Source organism: Phaenicophaeus curvirostris, chromosome 8, assembly GCF_032191515.1.
Source record: "Phaenicophaeus curvirostris isolate KB17595 chromosome 8, BPBGC_Pcur_1.0, whole genome shotgun sequence".
Taxonomy (NCBI): Eukaryota; Metazoa; Chordata; class Aves; order Cuculiformes; family Cuculidae; genus Phaenicophaeus; species Phaenicophaeus curvirostris.
Genome location: NC_091399.1, coordinates 30,610,666 through 30,632,504, shown reverse-complemented (window position 1 = coordinate 30,632,504; position 21,839 = coordinate 30,610,666). Strand labels below are relative to the sequence as shown.

General features: G+C 41.3%; 1 long non-coding RNA gene across 1 annotated transcript in view; it reads right to left on the bottom strand.

The window, feature by feature from the left end:
• Nucleotides 1-399: 399 nt before the first annotated feature.
• Nucleotides 400-21,839, bottom strand: part of LOC138723536 (uncharacterized) — a 42,748-nt gene continuing 21,308 nt past the window's right edge. The window contains exon 3 of the long non-coding RNA XR_011337888.1: nt 400-1,019. This is a non-coding gene — a long non-coding RNA (uncharacterized lncRNA). The remainder of the gene's footprint in view (nt 1,020-21,839) is intronic.

The following is a 21,839-nucleotide window of genomic DNA, read 5'->3' as shown; positions in this document are numbered from 1 at the left end:
ACCTACTCTGCTGTGCAGAAGGAAGTGGGAAGAGGGAATGCTCTCTAACACTAAGAATGTCCTTTGCTTCTAAAGCATTGCAGTTCACAGAAACCGGAATAATTTGCCAGTAGAACGACGGTCAACAGATCCAGGAGTCCTCCATCAGTGAGGCAGGGACACCAAGCACATTCCAAAGATTATTTCAGCATACTAGTCTGTTCCTTGTTAGTTTTTGCAGTTTATAGTTGGTATAACCACAACGGTGTTTGCTGGGGAAAGCCTCCAGTGCTGTACTTCATCCCACTGTCTCTTCCATGTAGAGGTCCCTGATTTCTGAGCTCTTTCCAAGTTATTTAAATGAGGTTAAATTAATAAAAGCCTACTCTTTTTTCTCTCATCTATAGATATATTCAGAAGGTTAAAGGAGATTGCTGTATCATTTTGGGTACATGAACAATAAAATTGGTCGGTGCTTGAGAGATTAAACTGGATATGAGCTGGATTTGCTTGGTGGCAGTTGAATCAGCTCAGATGAACAATGAGACAAATGTGTGCCACACGGGCCACCAAACTCGAGTGGCTTGGAACAAGCCAAGACAGGCAAGCATGTGGGTCTAGTCACACTAATCAGAATAACGATGTCTTTACCATTCACGTGTAATCAAAGCAGCCAAAGATCTGTCAGCACAGTAGCTCTTATTAAACGTAAGCATTTGCCAGTGGTGAGTGGAACCTGGCATTTCCCAGATAGAAGTATGTGCACAGTGTATGCTCTACACACACACACTCAGCCTGCAGTTTCTGGGAAGCATCAAGCCATACAAGCAACTTGGTGTAGTGCTTTAACACCAACACCTTTGGTTTGTAAATGGTTTACTGCATGCTGAAAAAGCTTCTGTAGTGTGCGGGCAGGGCTGGTCCAGAGCTTCCAGGGAGCACTGAGCTGTAAGGATCAGAAATGGTCGGGTTTCTGTGATGTAATGGAGTTACGATCAGTTGATTACCTTTAAGAATGGCACAGTAGCTCTCTGCTCTTCCTGCTGGATAAGAAAATAGCAGACAAATATAAAACAAGCCTCAGATTCTACAAAAAATCTCTGCCAAGTACAAAACAAGTACATGTGTAGGAAAAGACAGATGTAAAGCTACCTTAAGCTGTTGTACTAGGGAGAGCGAAAAGTTAGGCTCTCATCACTACTATGCTCTTTTATGTTTCCTCTCACATTCCCATGTGGGTAGGAGGGAGAAATTGAATATCCTGAAGTTGAGTTTAGGTCATCAGGAGTCTTCAGGGTTAATGGGAACCGTTATTGCTGAGATGCCAGGGAAAACTATTTCAGACCTATCAGCTCTGCCAAAAAGAACAAAATCAATCAAACATTTGAGTTCCTGTGTAGGAAGTAAAAATAATTATTCTGTTATTTATTACTGTAAAAAAGTTTCATTTCAGCCAAAATGTCTGAAAAAAAAGCATTCAAATTTTATGTGTTTGTGGCTGTAGCAAAATTTTGGTTGGATGGTTTAAATGAGTCCCTGTGTGTGTAAATGTCACAACATGCCAAATAAACAAGGGTCTGAGGAGTCTGAATACAGCTACATTTGAACTTCGAGAAAATTCAGATTCATGGCCTGGTTGTATTTTGGCATAACAAACCAAGCCAAAGCCTTTATCCAAACACACCCAGGACTGTGAAAAGTTCAACCCCACACCCAGTTTCTGCTTCCATGTCTATTGCTTCCCTAAGCAAGCATGAAACGGGCTGCATAGGCTTTTTGTGTCTCACAGACAGACCAATATTTTCTGCTTCAATTTGGAAGTGCCTCTTGTTGCATCTGCATAATGAGCTGACTCCACAGCAGACGTCAAAAGCAAAATTAAAGAAGTTTATTTTCCATCCTGGCCTGAGCACTTCCTGAGAAAAACAAACTCTTTGTGAACATGTAAATCTGCATGGTGACCTACTTTGCTCTAGTGGTAATACTTTGTATTGCTGAGAGAGAAACCAGGAGATGATTCCCAATCTCATCTTCGCCTTCCCACGCCACTGAAAGACAAACATTCTGCTGAGGCAGCAGGCTTGGATCTCCAGGGCACTGAAGGAGACACTCAACTGGTGAAGCTGACCAAAAAGCCATAAAGTCAATCATCTGCTGACATGTTGTGCACATCCCAATCATTAGTAGCATCCCCTCTGGCTAATGATAAGTCTCCTCAGGTTTTCTTGGAGACCTCTTGCTCAGGAGCATTGTTTTTGCAGGCAGAACACCTCTAGCTGTCGCCAATGGTACACTTTCACTTTCTATAGGAGTGGGCTAGAAAATAATTATTTCCTCACTAGTTTGCTGAACAGTCATTCAATTAAATAGAAAAATCACATTACAGCTATCAAATTCTGCAGAATTGTTCAATAAGCATAAGTGAGAATCAAATTCCCTGTTACTTATACGGAGAGGTATAAAATAACATATGTAGATCCTCTGGGCATCATCCTCATTCTTTTAGATGATACATTGCCACAATATCCAACAAAATAAATGTGAGAGTTATTTTTTTTTGGTTTTGGAAGATCACTGGGAATCGTTTCAAGATTTCTCCAAAGGGAAGTTCCACATGAGACAAGTTCTGTATGGATGGAAACACTTTTGGCTGCTGCTTTTATAAGGTATATCTGGAGAGGCCACAGTGAGCTATAGAAGAGACCTTTTCAAGGCCCATTCAAGTGCTTCAAGAGAGCACTTTTCAAGGCCCATTTTCACAATGATGGCTACCTCCAAGGCTATACCATTGAAAGTATGTATTCATCTCCTTGAAAATCAGGGCTGTCTTGACAATCTGCTCCAGTTCTGCACGCACTGATCTTTTGGTTATAATATGGGTGACCCTTTACACTGTGTTTAATGACTTTATGGGAATCTGGGAAAATGTCCAATCATTCATAGTTGAAATATTGCACGTTGGACTTGGTACCAATACAAGCAACCTTGTACTTTATAAAACTCACTGGGAACTGGTTCCTTACCCCTTTTACTCTTCCAAGAACTGCAGCACCACAATAAAGTAGCAGTAGAATTTATGTTCATTTACAGTAAGTGGAAACAAAGCACTTCTGGTATCCCATCTCTAGTGTTAGATATTTTGCTTAAAGCATTGAACCTCCTACGAAATGGTCCATGCACAATAGCGTGCCAGCACCTACTAGGCCTTTCTAAATGCTTTGACCTGCCCAGAAAGTAAGAAAAAACTCTTTGCAGTTGCAAAATAACATATACATTAGCTCAGATTAAGTCACCGGGAAAGGCGTCACTGCTGACTCAAGACCTACAAAGATTTTCTCCCAGTGTTTTTTTTTACTTCTTTGTAATTAGTATGTTTTATAAAAGCATGGTAAGGTTCTCTTCTACATCCAAATGAGCACCTGACAAATGCACAAGCAACTTTAAAGTAACCTGGACAGAGTCATAGACAAGCGGCCTTTAATTTTTGAAATAGCTGAGAAAGGAAGACCTTTCCAGACTGAGTGATAGCTCTGCAATTTGAGTTAAGACAAACACAGTTCCCAGCCCATCGCTCCAGTATATGGACTGTTTTTAAAAGAAGGAGATGTTATGTCTGTCAACCTGCCCAGAAATCTTTTAGCCAGCAAAAGGAATCTGGATACAAGATTGTCAAAAGCCAAAAAGGGATATTTTACAAAGGCTCTAGGGGTGCTGGGACTGGGGAGGGGAAGAGAATCCTTAGAAAATATATCTGGGTAAATGGACTGGCCATTGACTTGTAACAAGAGCTTAATCTGCTGCAGTCAAGTATAAATGCATGAGTTTCCAGGTCTGTGGCTTGCACAAGTGTTAAAGGCTTGCCTATGCTCTTTCAGAGAAGATACCAGCAAGTACTACTGAAGCTAGTCCCTGTGAGATGACCCCTCCTTACTGCAAAACTACATGCAGATAGATTCATGCCTCTTGCAAAGTGCTTCCTAGGAGCAAGCAATGGAGTTCAAATGCATTTGATATCTGTCTACAAGGCATGTCATTCATTTTATCAGTAAATGTAAAACAGGAAATTCAAGGGAGATGCCTATGACAGTCTGTAGACCTAGAAACGCAAAATGCAGGGATTCAATAGATTATTTTGTGAGTTTCTTTCCAATAAAAGTTTCCTTTAGATATTTACAGATAATATGCTTTCTGTGACACACACAGATCTCACAGCTCAGCACTGATCAAATAAGCCTTTTCCCTCAACAATGCCATCCATTGCCACTGGTCTAAACACCTTGCCAGCAATCAGTTAGCTGCTATGGCATATGTGGGGTGAAGAGCTTCATGATTAGTTATCAAAAAAAGTGAATAAATTCAGGTACTGAGCAAGCAAATAGTTCCAAGTCACAAGGGGAACAAGAGCAGTGCTGGATCTGAAACACAAGCACCTGACATAAACAATATAATTGAGTATTTTCCAAAATACTCTGTGACTCTTAGTGTGGAGAAGTAAGATGAACAGAACGGCCTCTTAAGAGTTCCTTTAGAGACTCATAGGCTCAGATCCTAAGCTGTCTATATCTAGAGTGAAGCACATAAGGCTCTAGCAAATGCCTTTATGAAGATACTCTTGAAAAGGAAAGCATAATCTATGATGCTACATATATTGCATATTTACTTATATCTATCCTATAGCGTTTAAACACTGTTTGCTACAGTATATACAGTAGGAAAAAATGTAAAATATGTAGCGATACTAAGGCAGCGATTGTACCTTGAGTTTGCAGAAAGCCTGAAACAGCTCCAAATTGCTCCTCATCCTCATGTCTTGGTTTTTATTGGTTTCATAGGTTAAAGCACAAAAAGAAGCCTATCATGAAGTGCTACAAAAGCTGCTATCCACGTATGTGCTGAATTTGTACTCAAGGGGAGGATGGAGTGCTTTTACCTTTTTTTTAAGGAGGCTCAGCTTTCAAAACTTAAGTCCTTAAATCATGCTGTCTTTCCAACACTCAATAATGAACTGACCATGAAGGCTGTTTTTTTTCCTGTATCAATGTATTTTTGAAGTCTGGTCTGCTAGTTCTGAGATTGTTCTTTGAAAACTGTTGTCATTATCTTCAGACTTATACAACCTGAAAGTTAAATAGGGTGGCCTAAACTGACTGATTTTATTTCCCTTGTTTTACCAAATGATGTGCACCACTATGATTTGATCTAACAAATTACAATTATCTCCCTCACTCTCCTAATTTCTCCTTGTGACCACTGAGGGGAAAAAAGCCATTCTTCAGGTCTGACTGATAGGCTCATCTACAAATAACCTCATCTTTCTACGGCTGATGGGAGAGCAACACATATTTAACCCAGAAATGCTGTTTGTTCATGGCCCTTCTATAGTACACAGAGATAGTTTTTGCTAACAAATCTCTCTGCAAAAGCAAGCAAGACCCTAGAAACTTGCCTTGACTGCTGTATAGACATACAGGGACATGTGGATTGTTCTTGGCAAAAATAAGCCATGGCTCTGACATAGTAAAAAAAAAAAAAGTCATAACAGCACATCAGAGGGCAAGAAAACTCAGAAAAAGCTTTACTCAGAAAGCATGCTAGTAATTATGCATTTGCATGTTATTCTTCATTTAAACACATTAAAACAACCACCATCAAACAAAAAGAAAAAAAAAAAGCACATCCGTTACTTGAAATTACCAAATTACCAACAGATTTTAGTGGACTTTTGCATTAGCTCTATTTTAGAGAAAGCAAACATTTGACTCCGTGGGCTACAGGAAAAATGAAGGGCTGTTACCCTTCCTGTCTCAGGAATGAAGCCCTCACATTGGTTAAGCTTTTGTTTTGGAAACCAAGGGTCTAAAAGGGTCTCTCTCTCTCAAAAAACTCCCTTGTCCTCTAGCAGTGCCCTTCTCAGTGAATCCTGCATGTGGACACGCTTAGCATGTTTCAGGATAATCTGCATGTAAATACTAGGGTTCCTTGCAAAACTAGGGGATGTTTTGAAACAATGTTTTTATAAAAAGGAAAAGAATTAAAATAGTTTTGAATAACTGAGTCGACAAGACTTTTTCGATTTCTCATGGTATCGATCTGTCTTCACGGAGCAGACAGACATCACAGAGACCTAGAGGAGATCCACATGCATCTGAATGGCAGCTGAAAGCCCCAAGTATACCTTACAGCACTGAATCATAGAATCATAGAATAACCAGGTTGGAAGAGACCCACCGGATCGTTGAGTCCAACCATTCCTATCAAACACTAAACCATGCCCCTCAGCACCTCATCCACCCGTGCCTTAAACCCCTCCAGGGAAGGTGAATCAACCACCTCCCTGGGCAGCCTGTTCCAGTGCCCAATGACCCTTTCCGTGAAAATTTTTTTCCTAATATCCAGCCTAAACCTCCCCGGCGGAGCTTGAGGCCATTCCCTCTTGTCCTGTCCCCTGTCACTTGGGAGAAGAGCCCAGCTCCCTCCTCTCCACAACCTCCTTTCAGGTAGTTGGAGAGAGCAATGAGGTCTCCCCTCAGCCTCCTCTTCTCCAGGCTAAACACCCCCAGCTCTCTCAGCCGTTCCTCATAAGGCCTGTTCTCCAGCCCCTTCACCAGCTTTGTTGCTCTTCTCTGGACTCTCTCCAGAGTCTCAACATCCTTCTTGTGGTGAGGGGCCCAGAACTGAACACAGGATTCGAGGAGCGGTCTCACCAGTGCCGAGTACAGAGGGAGAATAACCTCCCTGGAACTGGGTACAGTTAGATAGCTGAAAAGTATTGAGATCCTCTAACTAGCATGGTCACACATTATTTTAACTTAGAAAGTAGGCCTGGGAAAGCCCTTTATTTTGGTTAGAAGGAATATGCCAGATTCCTTCCTGAGAAGATGGCAATTTCTTTTCCCTTTCTTTAGCCTTCAATTTTTGTTAGCACTGTTATGTGGAAGGGGTAATAAAACTGCCCTAAATGTTTCTCCTTCATTTTCCTGTTTCCAAAAGCAGCAGCACAATGAGGTGCCAAAATGAATGCCTTCATTAGCGGGCTGTTTATAACAAATGGACTTGTTAAACACAAACCTGCTTTGTGGTTAATTAGTTAAACTGCTCTTGTGGTCAGAAGTGTGGTCAGGCAGTGACATCATGGTGCAGTTAATAACTCACCTGTAATATCTTTAGCAAAGGAGACTTTGGTTGTACAAGATGACCTGCACAGGAAAACGGGAGAGGAAGACAGGTGTGGGGAGCACTGGAAAGAAGAAGGATTTTCTAAGAGGCTGCAGAGCTGTTATAAATCACATAATATGACAGCTTCTCTTCAGTTATGGTTTCACTGCTTCATGACAGTGGCATAGGCCATACTGTAGAATAGCATTTTGTTCCCCTGCTAGTGCCTTGCTCACATTATAAATTTCAGCTTCTTCCAGCTTCTAGCTGGGGGACTTAGAACTCTTCATCCCTTTTCTTCAGAACAAAAAGGCTACTTAAAGAAATACTAATGACTATTGTTTAAAGAAGAAGCTATTTTAGCTGTTCTATATGTTGCGTAAGCCACTGCATGATTTCAAAAACACATTTTGCTTTGTTTAAAGGGATAACACTCCTTCTCTGAAATGAAAATGGCAGGACACAGCAGAACAGGCTCAGAAGAGCCTGAATATAACATCAACCCTGTCTTTCTTCTTCCCTCTCAATTTTGTACACATATACCCGGTATTCTCAACAGGGTTAAGTACGCAGGGGCTAGGCCAGGTGGTGAGCACACCTAACTTCTCATTCATGCATCAATGAGAAAAAGAAACCATTGTATCCTGAAGCCTTCAAAGTGGAAAAGCACTTCAGGCTTGGACTTTGCACAGCTACCTGCTTGTATTAGCTGTAAGAAAAGAAAAGGCAGGTTCATATAATGTCTTTCACTGCAAACACTATCTGCCTAAATACAGTGAGTACTTTCTCTCTGGGCTTTCTGTACACACCTCAATGAGCTACTGCAGCTGTAAACTTCCTTTGCCAGTGATTGCATTTAATGACTCTTCTCTGACATAGACAATTCACTGTGTAAGGGTGAGAAGCCATCTGCTTTCATTCCTTGGAGAGCTATTGAATTTATTGTCATGACAAAGATTCTTGTATATATTATAACAAAAGAGGAAGAAAGACAAAAGAGGAGAGGCTACGATTAAAATGGATGCACTATCTGTATTACTACAACTTTCCATCTCTCTTGGTAATTCCTGTCTCATCAAATCTGAAACAATCAAAGTGGCACTCTGAATATCCCTCTCTATGCCCTCATGATATGATCTGATGAAGTCTGGAACATCCTCTTTCCCTATCACTCTCAGGAAAAGACAGGTCCAGGAAGCATGGTGAGGAGTCCAAATGAGTGGCAGTCCTAGAGCTCCTGGCTTCTTGAAAATCCCTTGGATCTTCAATACAGCTAGGGTGAGCACCGTTTCTATACCTTGAATTACTGCAGCTTCCTAGTACTGGCTCCAAGACCCATTGTATGACAGGAATCTCTCAAAACATCACCACACATTCCTAACTAAAAGAAAAAGCTGGAAGGGTATTCTTGTGTTCATCCTCATGTGTTCAATTTCACGCAGACACCTCTAAATGAAGTGCAAAGACTAAGATTAGACCTAATCACCCCTTTCCTGAGGAGACTAAACTCCCAGTCATAGATAGAAGCCAAAAATCCAAAGCCTCCTCAGAGTCACTGGATGAACCACCCCAGGGTGTGGAATCTCCTCAGCTTCCTTCCACCCTTCGCTCCACTGATCAAATGTAACTTTGAGTGAGTAAGATATACCAGGGAGGCATCCAAGGTAGACAGTAGTCTGTCTCCACACTGCTAACAAGGCAGTGCTGGAGCCTCTGCAACATGCTTTCAGGTATAAGAGATCTCTCATGTGTTAGGGGAAGGTGAAATGATAGAACAAACCCCTGTGAGATACCAAGTTCATTAATTATCTGCGCAATGGTAGACAAACACCCAGCGTGTGGAGCTAAGCACATGTTAGTAGTACATTCCTCAGGAAAGCTGCAGCTCAATCAACCTGGAGAAGACTTTTGGCTTGAGAATTAAATAATTCTCAGCAATAAAAACATGAGTTCATGCCAAATGACAAATATAGATCAAGCAGCAGGCAGAAGCAGGTCTGGAACATCCTCCTATGCCAGGTTAAATCTTCCTCTCTGAAAGACCCCAGATCACAGGCTCACCAATGCCACCTCTTCCCCTGTCTCCTTTACCTATCAGAGTAGTGATTTTTATTTGTGATCAAATCCTGTTTGAGTGACTTATTGTGAAGCTTTCTACATGTACCACTCTACAAAGACCATGGTGACCCTAGAGAGAGTTAAATGAATCCCTCCTTCCCTCTCCATACAGTCAATGTCCCACAATACAGACAGGAGATTCTTCTCCCTCTCATACCATGGTATGACCCCTAGGATTTGTTCCAACAAAGGCTTTGAACAAGTAGCAAGGGGAACAATTTGCTCAGTTGCTGCCCATGTTCAGAATCACAGCCTGCTTCTTGGATTCTAACCTATGAGTCTTCGAAAATGTTAGGGGTTTGCTTAACTCTAGTAGGCTCTGACTGAGATGGAGAGCAGAATATTGTCTCTGACAGAAAGCTTTGGCTAAAGATTGCCCTGAAATAAATCGGACCAAAACATTTCTAGCTTCCTCACCTGGCCGAAAGACTCTCCAAAAACTAGTCTTTTAAAATGCACTCTTTCATTCAGTTTTTGCTTTATATGTTATGGAGAGTCAAGATTTCTTTCTGCTTTCCAGTTTGGTCTTCGTTGTTGTTATTGCTGTATTTTAATGGAGTTTGTTAGATATAAGTAACAATATGCCTTAGCGCACAGTGCCTGGCTCACAAGTGCATGAGGTGTCAGGCCTGGGAACGTCATTAGCAGACTTTTTTAGAGAAAAGGGTTAGTTAACCACAAAACTGCTCTGCAGATAATTTGTTTAACTGCTCTGGTGGTCAGAAGTGTGGTCAGGCTCACAGCATCCAGGAGCTGTTAATCACCTGTCAGCGGGCTCTTGCTGCTCTTCTGTAATTGCAGCCCTTGTCATTTCAGGCCCTGTCAGCAAGGGAAATAAAAAGAGCAATATTCATAAAGTTTTCAAAAGAGAGAGAGCAGAGCTGTGGCTGAATCTCATCTGTGGTGTATCTCATCTGGGAGTGGATTTAATTTGCTAATGGGATCCCCAGTTCTTATGGCAGTATGTGATCGTGCAATTGGCATTATTTTGCGGCTGAATTTTTAATGAATCCTTACAGTCTGTCTTTCTTTTCCTGTTACCCCAACCCATCCCGTACAATTTCTAAACACATGGGCCCATTTCAACAAAACTGGACACATGAGAGAAATCTCATGCATGTTAAGTTCCTGCATCTCACAAAAACAGGGCAGATGGATAGAAGAGAGAGTGCTTAATGCTCCTCCTGGGAGAATACTTGCAGTGCAATCTCAGCTCTTATGTACCTGAGACAAACTCTGTCTCTGCAGAAGAGTCCAAGTGTCCCAATTGCTAAAAACCTCAGGTTCACATCTTATTAGAGACATCAGAGAACCCAATGTTGAGACACTGATTCCTAGGCTCCTGTTTTATTAGGACTGATGTGGTCTTGTATAGAAGTAAATCTTGAGGCTGAATCCAGATCTGCCACAAGTCTCTTCACTGGAAAACAGTCTCTGCTCCACAGAGTTACAATTTGGAAGGAGATGTGGGCCAGAGCATACCAGCAAGTGAAGAGAAATGGAAATGGCTGAGGACATTTGAGAGATTGGGGAGTTCCATTAATCAGCCCTGGTGATTCAGGACAAGAAAGAAGATGCCGTGTTTGACAAGACTGCCACCATGAAGGATCTTAAAACATTTAAAAACATTGTTATGGAGTCATCTGCTCAATTTGTTTCCTCAATAGTTTGTGCTTGATCCCATGCCTAGGCACAACTCCACTCCCTGACTCTCTAAATAACTGCTTTGCCAATTAAACATGGGCTCTCCTGGAGTATAAGGATCCATGCTGATCATCATCCTCCTTCTGACCACTCCTTCTTGCAAAACCAGCCCCAACCTTCTCCAGCTGACTCCCTGCACTCCAAACTCAATACCTTACCTCCAAGCAAAGTCCCCTTTTCTGCCTGCACTGCCTAATGGACCTCATTGCAATCCCTGACTCAGTCCCTCTTTCAGAAGCTTCTCCATGACAGGTGTCACCAAGGCCTGCTCTGAAAACCTTTTTGTCCAGTCAACACACACACAGAGATGTCTCCTTTTCCTCCTGCCATTGAGCCCTGTGGCTATCTTGCTTCAACCAGTGACTTTTGCTCTTCCTTGTGAAGCAGCGGCACTGACAAATTTTGCCCTTTCCCTTTTCTCCCATCTTAGACTGTCATTTAACTTCACAGCAGGGATGGAAAGGGAGAGATGGCCAAATTTTTGGTCCATCCCCACATGTTCTGCACCATGGATCCTCGGCCTGTCAGCTCAGTGTGTTACAAAGATGAAAAGGGGAGAAGGAAAGATAAAAAGTCTGGAAGCTATTCCCCTGTGTTACTCTGGTGCCTGATTTGTGATGTCCCCTTCTTTTTGGGAATCACTTACCCAGGGTCACTAGGTTCATTGCCCAGGGGAGTTAGAGGATTGTCGCATGATCCCTTCAGAGAGATATGCTGAAAAGCCCATATAGTCCTTATCAAAAAGTCATTTGAAGCAGAGCTGGGTCTCACTCTTTCTCCCTAGCACTGGAAAACTTCTCAGGGCCATTAAAGAGGGAAGAAATCAGTGCTGGCCGTGAGAATTAAGAGCAGAGAGGGGAATTGCAGCTTCAGCTCTGTACTAGAGGTATGTTTTACCTTTCCCCTGAGGAAAAAGATGAAAACATGAAAGCTCAAAGTAAATGCATGTTTCCAAGAAAAATGCTATGTGATTAAGTGATAAGTTTTGATCACTGATGGTATTTCATCAGACAGGAAATTACTGTTGAGGGTCATTGTGCACTAATTAAGCTTTATTTGCTCCGAATCACCTCATCACAGCCCACAGCATGTGTACTGCCTCAACTTAGTCCCCACATACCGGGTTCTGAGCACACACAGAGAGAACTGTGGTCATGCTACTCCTTGGCTGTGCTGGCAGCCCAGGTTGCACGGAGAGCTACAGTCTCTGCTCTTCACCCCTGGTGGCCACGACTTTTGTACCTGAGAGCACATCCCCACCTCTGGCCTGGAAAGAAATGCCCAGCCCTGCTGCTTTCAGCTGTGGTGATTTGGGGATCTGTTTTGCCAGATGATGTATGCACGGTTTTGAAAGCAAGTATGATCTTGTAAGGAGGAAATCCATGGCTCTCCTTTCCTGATAAGCACTGTTGTTCCTTTAAGCAGAGCAGACGAGAGTTGCTTATTTAACCACTGTTCTACATAGAACAATAAAACAATGTGCATGATGGCACTGGGGGACATTTTGGGTTAACAGCTTAGTTTGCCTCAACAGGAATCAGTCAGTGAGGTTTGCAGCAGAGATTCTGTCAATTATCTACATCTCCAGTTAAGGTAAGCTCAACTCAGTCATTGCTAGCTGCAATTTCCAAACCAGCTCCTCTGTGCTACTTTACTGTATAAGCTTGCTGCAAAAGGAAAAGTGGGCTGTATGTTTAGAAGTCACTGCAAAGCCCTGTGAGCCCATGGGAATCTGTATGTTGATTTTGATGGGCTTTAGACTGGACCGTTAAGCTCCAGCAGCCTGCTAATGCAGAACAGTGATTTCAGCAAGGCTGTGCTCAGGCAGGGTTAGTGAACAGGTGGAATCAGAGTGACAAGGAATACATAGATGGAGAGTGATTTTGGTGGCAATTAGATACATCAGTGATGTGGGATGCAGATCAACCCTCAGTGTGCTCTGGACACTCTCCCTGCTCCTCTGCATGTCCCATGAAGGACAGCTGATCTCTGAGAAGTCCTGTTTGTTTTCCACCTGGATGCCAATGTTTCCCGGCTATGGAGCTGAGAGCTGTGCTGAATGCAAGCCTCTGAGTGAATAGTTACCCAAGACAGACATAAGCTAAATGACATCTATTGCTTGCAATACTCTGGAAGCTTCTGGACTTAATTTTCAGAACAGTCAAAACAGTCATGGGAACCAGATCCAGTGTTGCTCTGTTGGATTCTGATGCCGCTAGGGATTTACAAGCCTCTTGATTGACCTTCTGCAAAACTGAGTCCATAAACCTCACCCAAAGTTTCCTTCCAGCAGGCCAAGAAGATGAGGGGAGTGAGGCGAGGCCTTCAGAGCAGGACTGGATGGCTTTTGACTGGGTTTTCTGCCAGTTGCAACCATGGGACCGCTTGAGCTTCAGGTATTTTGCACCAGAGTATAACACCATGGTCTGCATATAATATCATTTGCCCATGTCTTTCCATGTTGTATCCAAGCTGTTAACCCAAAATGTCCCCCAGTGCCTTCATGCACACTGTTTGGTTCAGCCCAAATATTTCTGCCACTCAGTACTCAGTTTATCCTAAATAAAAAGCACTGTTGCCAGCTTGTAAAAGATACACGTAATGTTGATCTGCCAACCCTGGACCTTGGTAAAGCTTTCTGAGACTGTAGGCCAGGGTATATGTCTACAAGCATGATTTCTGTTTCCTTGCTGTCAAGGCATTCATGTCTATCTTATTGAGGTTATTTGTGGGAAGGAAGAAAATGGTCAATAATCATAAAATGCAACAAAAGAAAATGCCAAGCTAACTCTGACAGGTGTTCTTCATACCACTTCCTTTTGTGGAGAAACAGCATCTATCCACTTAAATTGTGGATAGCAAAATATTGAGAAGATGTTTCCTAATGAGTTGGCAAATAAAGATGCCAAAAGGGTGAGAGCTGAACTCTGGAGAGGATATTAGCTTTCCCCCCCTGATTCAAATTCAGTCTTTATTATTATTATTTTTGTTTCTTCTTTCCATTTCATTCAATGGACTTTTACAAGAAGAAGTTTTTTAGTGTTCTCCATTCTATGAACCCAGACTGAACACAGCCAAAACTAACTTCTCCCTGGGAGGTGAAGATAGAACAAAAGGAAACTAATCTTCATTTCCTACCTCCGCCCCCCTGATATTATATCCTTTATTTGCAAGATCCTCACACCATCTGCATATAAGAAAAGGAAAGAAAATAATGTACCAAATTAGAATCCACTCTCTGGAAATATCCACTTTACAAGTAGTTTAATTTCTCATCTACTCCAGATTGCATTGATATAGGAAAAGTAACCTCATTCACCCACTGCTGAATTCTGTGATTTATCAGTGAAACAATAGGGTTTTGAAGGGTTCAAAGTATTTCCTTTCTAATCTGGCAATACAAAGGAAAAAAAAGGAGTTGTTTCTGAGGAGGTGCCAAAGCAGGGAGGGAGAGGTTTGCTGTTCAAAGCAAAGAATCTATTGAAAACAATTGAATAAATTGATGATTTTTAGACTTTAGAAGGTATCTGCCTCTAGAAAGCAAAACTAATATTTAACCAACATTTAGTTAAACTACAAGTACCTTTTTTTGTACTTAGACACATGGTGAGGAGGTGGGAAGCTTTGTAGATTCTGCTGGGAAATATTCTGACTTCCTAAGTGTAACACTTCTAATTTTATAATGCAACTTTTCCTATAGGTTATCTTTAAAATGCAGAGAATATAAGTCTGTCATATTTTTGTTTATGCTGCAGTAAGATATAAAGGTTGTAAATTTGAGTTGATCACAGACCTTGTCTAAAGCACGTGTGCACTTCCATGACACTGTTTATCTTTAGTGTTTGGCCAGATGAGATAACACAGTGGTGTGTCAAACACGTGATGTGTTATCTAGATATCATGAACACTTTTGTTGCACGACATGTTGACACAGCACTTTTGAGCAGATGAAGACAACATGATGGCTCCACTTATGCTAAGGAACAAGATGAGTGGTTTTATGTTAATCCCTGCCCCCCGCCCCCATGCCTAACACTATCAGCTTGAGTTTGCAAGACGGAACTGCTCAGATGAATTCAGCAATTGAAATGATAAAAAACAAATGAACTTTCTTTTGGGTATGAGAAGGATTGAATTTTGTTATTGTGAAATTAGAGAGGAAAAGGTAGCCAGTTCTTTTATGCAAAAAATGTGTAACTGTATGGGAACTTGCCCTCAGGTTGTGGGTTTTTTAAGATGTCCTTTTCCTCTGTTAAGAATAAAAACAATGTGTTTGAGACTGACAGACTTGAGGACATTTGAAGTGAGAAAAATTAAGAAATTTCATTCTCACATTCATTATTACATTTCTTCACAAGAAGAAATCACATCTGGGGCTTCATTTAAACATCATGTGCCAAATGTAGACATGTCTGTATACCTGATGCATGTGGTCTGTAAAATGACAGTATTTCAAGTCTGGATCCTTGCTTGAGTGACTCTAAAGTCCACTCCACATAACCTATTGTCATGCCTCAATGTGCAGGGAAGTCATAAGGAACAGAATTCAGCTGTAAAGCTGCATTTTTATGAGGGCAGGGAGAAACTGCATCTCAAAATATATAGCTTTTTAAAATCATCTCTACATTGTGACATGGAAGACAGCAGAGAAGGGCAGGAGTTGGCAGGGGTCTGAACTGGAAGTCCACTGAGCCCTATCTGAAGGTATCAGATTAGAACTAGAAGTACAACAGTCACATTTATGGGATACCAGACATAATGCCAAGCCTCTCAGCTCCAAAGGTAGGACTGGAATTGGCTGATTTCTGGAGGTAACACTACAAAAACCAATCTGGGCCCAGTTGCTTCCCAGTCTTCATCCCGTACAAATGATTTCATGGGAGGTGAGGATTGCGTGACAAATTCAATTAGAGATGAGCCTGAGGGGGAAAGAGGTTGTCAAAACAGATGATTAAAATGAATGTAGTATGAAGCCAAGGGGAGTAACCAGCATTAAGTCATGCCCACAAGCAAGGAAAAATAACGTGCTAGGATCTACAAGGTAAAGTGGACTCATTTGTTTTTTTCATTGTGTTCCTTCAGTTTCTCATTTTCCTCCCCTCCCACTCTCTATAATGCTACTGCTTGGCTACACATTAAACGCTTTGACAGTCACACAAAATCATCTAACATTTCCATGGCAGTGAAACATTAAAGCATAAACAGTTTATTTCTCATGAAATTTTTAAGGAAAACAAACATTTTATAGGACTCCAGTTCCCCTTGCCTTTTCCTCCCCCGTAGCCCCCAAAATTATTGCCAATGTAAAAGACAAGAGAGAAAATAGATATTAAGTAAACAGAGTCATGAGTGTTATTTACTATCCATTGGTTATATGCCAAGGAGATATCAACTAAGCAGACATCAGGAAAATATTTACGCAAGCATTAATATATTCTTTGCACATGACACATTGCACATCATTATTTAGCTGGGCTGATAACACGGAAGCTTTACTAACAGCATATTTCTTCCTGTGCTTAGAAGTCTTTAAAGCATTTTTAAGCCTAGCAGTAAATCACAGCCTGCTTTGCAGATACATTCTGTATACACATGCATACTCTACTTCAGCCCTTCTAATCACATGGCTGAAGGTCCATGCCTTTTCTTCCTTGGTACTTGAATGTCATTTTTGTGATTGAAAGAGGAAAAGCAAAGCAATCAGTGTCTGCCACATCCTAAGTTCCTACTAAAATTCCCATCAGCATTCATCTCCACTGCTCAATGAGGGAACTGATCAGGTGAAGTAGATCAGATAATACAAGAACTGAGGCAAATCTGACAAGATGCCTGAACAAATCAAGAAAGCTTTTAAAATGTGTAAACTACTCTGTTGTTCCAGGGCTGTGAGGTGGTGGGCTTATCCTGGTGATCTGTCAATATGTCTGTCCCCAGGATAAATCCTAAGAATTTTGATCTTATTCTCTTTTTTTTTTTTCTGAGTTGGTAGATGAAAATACTTGGATAGTTCCCATCTGTCCTAGACAAGGAGAGGAACCTCTGGCTGTTGTGACTGTTCCTGTGCAATAAATACCAATTTCTAGACACAGAAATTAAAGTGAACCTGATCATACTGATTGCAAATGGCATTAGTAGGCACAGACTTAGAAGCATGGATTTCTTAACTATTTAATTAGCATAAAAGATGTGGGACTTGCTGACCAGAGCACATCATGGGCTGAGCTTTGAAGGGGAGGAAGAAGAGGGACTAGACATGGAGACGGATGGACTAGAAAGTGGGACCCTAAGTTTCCTTGCATCAGACCTCACACCAACCGCACCAGGACTTCGAGCCCTTCACAGTGTTGTTTTCAGTAGCAAGTCTAAGGGGTGAGACAATGGTGTGAACACCGGGTATCCTGTATCTGATCTGAAATACTTCTTCATACTTCTCGATGACACCATTTAGCCAATCCTTTCTCTATGTCTTAACAAAACATCAAAAGATTCCAGACCTCATTATGCCTGTTTGTTATGGAAAGCTGGAGCCTGGAGAACTTTGGTGACATGGCCAGAGTTGGTGACACTCTCAGAAACAGAAACTGAACTGTGACTCCACTTGTTCTGTTTGAACTGCCAAGCCCTCTTCAAAGAGCCTGGGCAGTCTTTGCAGCTACAGATTTCGCAGTGATCCATGGGGACTCGTAAGGGCTGAAGCTGCCTTTAAAACTGACTTCTTAGGCATGCAAAAACATAAAGTTAAAACGTTCAGAGATAAGTTGTAACTTACAGTTCCAGCACATGCCTGCCCACTAATCCATCTTTTCACTGAAAAGCATCACAAGGAATTGCAATCATTCTCCTTATCACAGCAAGATCCACAGGCCACGCTGTCCAATGGCATCCAGCCTTCACTTAGTTAGGGATTTCTCATGCTCTTTAACAAAGGGTTGACTTAATAATGTTCTAATAATTTATCATGTTAAGAAAAGAAATAAAAGAGGGAATTGTTAACACAGTAAGATTTCACCGCCACACTTAAAGGTTTGAAACCTGGGTCCTATGACCTCTCCATGCCATTGGCTGGTGACACACGTAATCGCTTGCATCTGGGAGCCGATTTTCCAGCTCTTGATCAACAGGGAAACTTCAGCACCCCCAAAATCTCTAAGACTACTGAAGTGAATGAATTGATCCAATTAGGCTTATGACTGTTGGTTTGCAGTTTACCAATAACAGTGCATTCCAGCCATATACTTGACAGGAAGGGAAGAAAAAGTCTCCACATTATTTCCCAATGAGGAACTCTAGAAGAGATAAGAACATTTCAGAAATAACTGATAAGCTACATCCTGCTGGTGTTTGTTTTTATTTATATTAATGGGTTAGCTGATCTGAATCAAGGGTTCTGTGTGAGGAATGTCTCCAAGATAAATGCGAAGACAGCACTCATGTGAGTGATACTTCTACTGACAGAACAGACTGAACATTGCCTATTGATTTAATGATACGAGTAAGACTCACTTATGCAGGCGAGGCTTCATCACATGAACATAAATTTACTATTAAGCCCAGACAGGATTATTATTCTCAGACTGGTCTCCTATGTGGCAAAGGTTTGCAGCAGCACCCACCTCAAACTTCTGGTTGAATTGTAACAGCTCTTTTAGAACTGTAAGCAGTCTGGAATGAGATATTTCAAATGACAGAAACTGCACTTTCTCCCAGAAAATTTCTTCCATTTCAATGCAACATTAATAGCCCAACAAGATCCATGATGTGTACTTGAATTAGAGATGGCAATAACAATATTCCAGCATGGTTTATTTAGCTTGTTTGGAAAGTCTACTGTCAAGTGTTTGCTAGTATCTTTCCCGTGCTTAAACTGACACCAGTTAATTCTGTTTGCTATGTACCTCTGGGATATTCATCTCTAGCCTAACTGGTGGAAAATTGGTTGTTAATGCTCAGGAAACAACCGATTTTCCATCTACTACAATGTGGCCTTACTGAAAGTGTGTGCTGTTGATACACAAACTACTGATTACAGTTTTTAGTTAACAAATGGGTTTTGTCAATTGCCCCAGGCAGTGTGTAACAAAGTTGTGCTTAACAGCTAAGAAGACCGATTTCTTTGAGGATATTGCTTAAAGTGAGCACAGATCCAGTGTATACAACAGTTGCTATTCATCAGTCGCTGGGAAAAAAAGCCTGGCAGTAAGCCAGAAATGTAAAGCAGCCCTATAAGTTGGCAGAGTAGTTTATAATTACTGCTATTAATATATACACACTTGCATATATATATATGTGTGTGTCTGTGTGTGCATACACATACATGAGATTTACTGAGATATAAAATGCCAATGCTAACTTCAGGGCAATATTTCTATGATGATTTCATTCCATGATTAAGTATTTCGGAAGGAAGATACAACGTATTAATTAAAATAGAGGATAAATACCTTCTTAATTACCTGATGAAATACAATTTGCATGGAAGTGAATTCTTTTTAATAACTGCTCGATGTGCCTAGGGCAATGTTTCAGCATGTCCCCAGCTTTTCCCTTCTGTCATCAGCAGGGAATTCTAAATAAATATTTAGAGACTAACTTTAATATTGCTCCCTATTTTTCTGAATTCTTTCCACTTTGGTGGAATAGCAATTTCACACTGTGAAATCAGAAAGAGAAATCAAAAGGCAAGATCAGGCCAGATGATCTTTCTGCTTCTTCTTTCCCCTCCTCCTGCACGGCAGAGTGAAAAGAACCACTCAGACCAATGAAGTGATGAGATATCCTAGGACTGAACAGGGAAGGGAGCAAGAGAGATGCTACTGAATGGGTGGGCTTTTCTAACACCATTATCATGTAAATCCTCTCTTGGGCCTGTTTGCTAACCCTTAGTTTTCTGACTTCATTAGATACTCCCTGCTTAGATATTTGCCAGTCCAGAAACTTTGAAGAAGGATGTTTGTACAGCTATGGAATTGCCAGTTGCTGAGAGATATTATTATTTATTTGGTTTTGCTTTGGTTTGTGTTTTGTAGCATCTTTGCCCCATTTCACAGCCTGCAAGGAGCGCTACCTTAAAATGCAGACACTGAGCATTTTATTTTAACATCCATGATCAACATGGGGTTTCAGGTCACCTCTTTTCAGCACACTACTCAAACTCTGCTCTGAAGCTGGGATTATTCATTTCCTTGTGGCCTCTTCTATGTTATTTATCAAAAAGAAATCCAAGCATTTAATAAATTATGATGGTAATGCGTTTATTTTCACAGCTTACTGGTGAGGAGTTAGTTGGGCTGGTGTCACTGCTGCTTTATGGATAGGTAATGGATGCACAGATGTAGTAAAATCCATGTTTTTCCCAAGCCTGAGAAATTCAAATGGCCTGTGATTTGATTTTTCAGCTGATAGTGCACGCTGGCTCACTGCATATGTTCTAACTACCTTTACCACAGGTAAAGCTGTGAAAACTCGGGACTTCCATAAACCCAAGATTTGCTAAACCAAGATTCATCTAAATAACTCCTTATGAGACACTGATTTAAAGATTTGCCCAGGGCCAGATCAAAACGTGGAAGCATGTTCTGCCTCTTCCGGAACTGCAGGCTAAGCTTCTGGCTGCACTTTCCTCAGCCCGTTCTCACATTTGCACCTCCACAGTCTTACAAAACCTCTGTATCAGCATTCCCAAAGCAGAAACCTCTATGACTGTTGGGAAGACAATCGATGCCTGCTTTACAGGTGGCATTTACTGATTTCCTGGACCCTCCTAGGGAGTACTGGATTTGGTCCAGGTTCCCATGCTATGGAAATCCCACTCTCCAATCTCTGACCTCTTGAAAATTGCAAAGTTTGCTTTCTCTTTCATTGTTTCTTCCTTCTAACGCATGTGGTGCCTGGCACTGTGTAGGGAACAAGACTGTAGTTTTGGAGGGGTTTTATACACTCCCAGTTAGGGCTTTGTTGGCAGTGGAGGCAGATGTGTCCAGAAGATAACTTATTCCCATCTGCAGAGATTTTCCTGAACTGAAAAAAGAACTAGAGTTTGGAGTTGGGAGGATCATGAGTATAATCATCTGAGACAGTAAGGACTGTCATAAAAAGAGGCTGAATTAACATTTTCAGGAGCATTTGGCTTCATTATTAAATAGCGAACAAAAGAAATACAGATACTGCATTATCTGTATGGGACAGACTTCAGCCATCTGAACAAAGGCCAAATCAGCCAGCTCTACAAGTTGTCATTTCAGCCCATTAATACAGGCAGTTTGCTCTGGGACACAAGGTCTCTGTTGACAGATGAGGAATGGGAAAAGCCAGGTACTCCAGGCTCTGTTCTAATCTTGTATACAAGTGAGATGTTTTAAGTGATGTCTTCTTCCCGTTCTTTCCAGAGGTCTCCCTTTTCCTCGTTCTGTTCCCCCGACAGAGCAAAAGAGGAACTAGAAATGTCCATTTAGCCATTTCTTTCATGATGTTGTAACTAGAAGTGGAAAACTTTGGAGGAAGGAGGAGATGGCAGAGGTATTCACAGGCCATAATGTCTCAGCTCCAAACAACTGCCCCCAAGTTTATGCTTTTTGGATTTTTTCGAGATGAATATTTGTGGGTTTTCCACAAGTAAAATAATGGGGGGGTTCCCTCTATAAACATTCTGGGAATTTTTTCTTGTTTTCCTTGAGTGCAATAAGGTCAATATGAGCACCCAACTTGTTAGATTTCAACACAAAGTTCAGCCACATTAAAAACTGGTAAAAACAGAGTTTTATAATTATAAGGTCTGGCCTGCCCACCCTAATAATTCTGCTGCATTCATATCCTCTATCTGTACTAACCACAGGGCAGGTGAAATACTGCCTTCCTCAAACAGTATTGCAGGCACAAAATCAAAT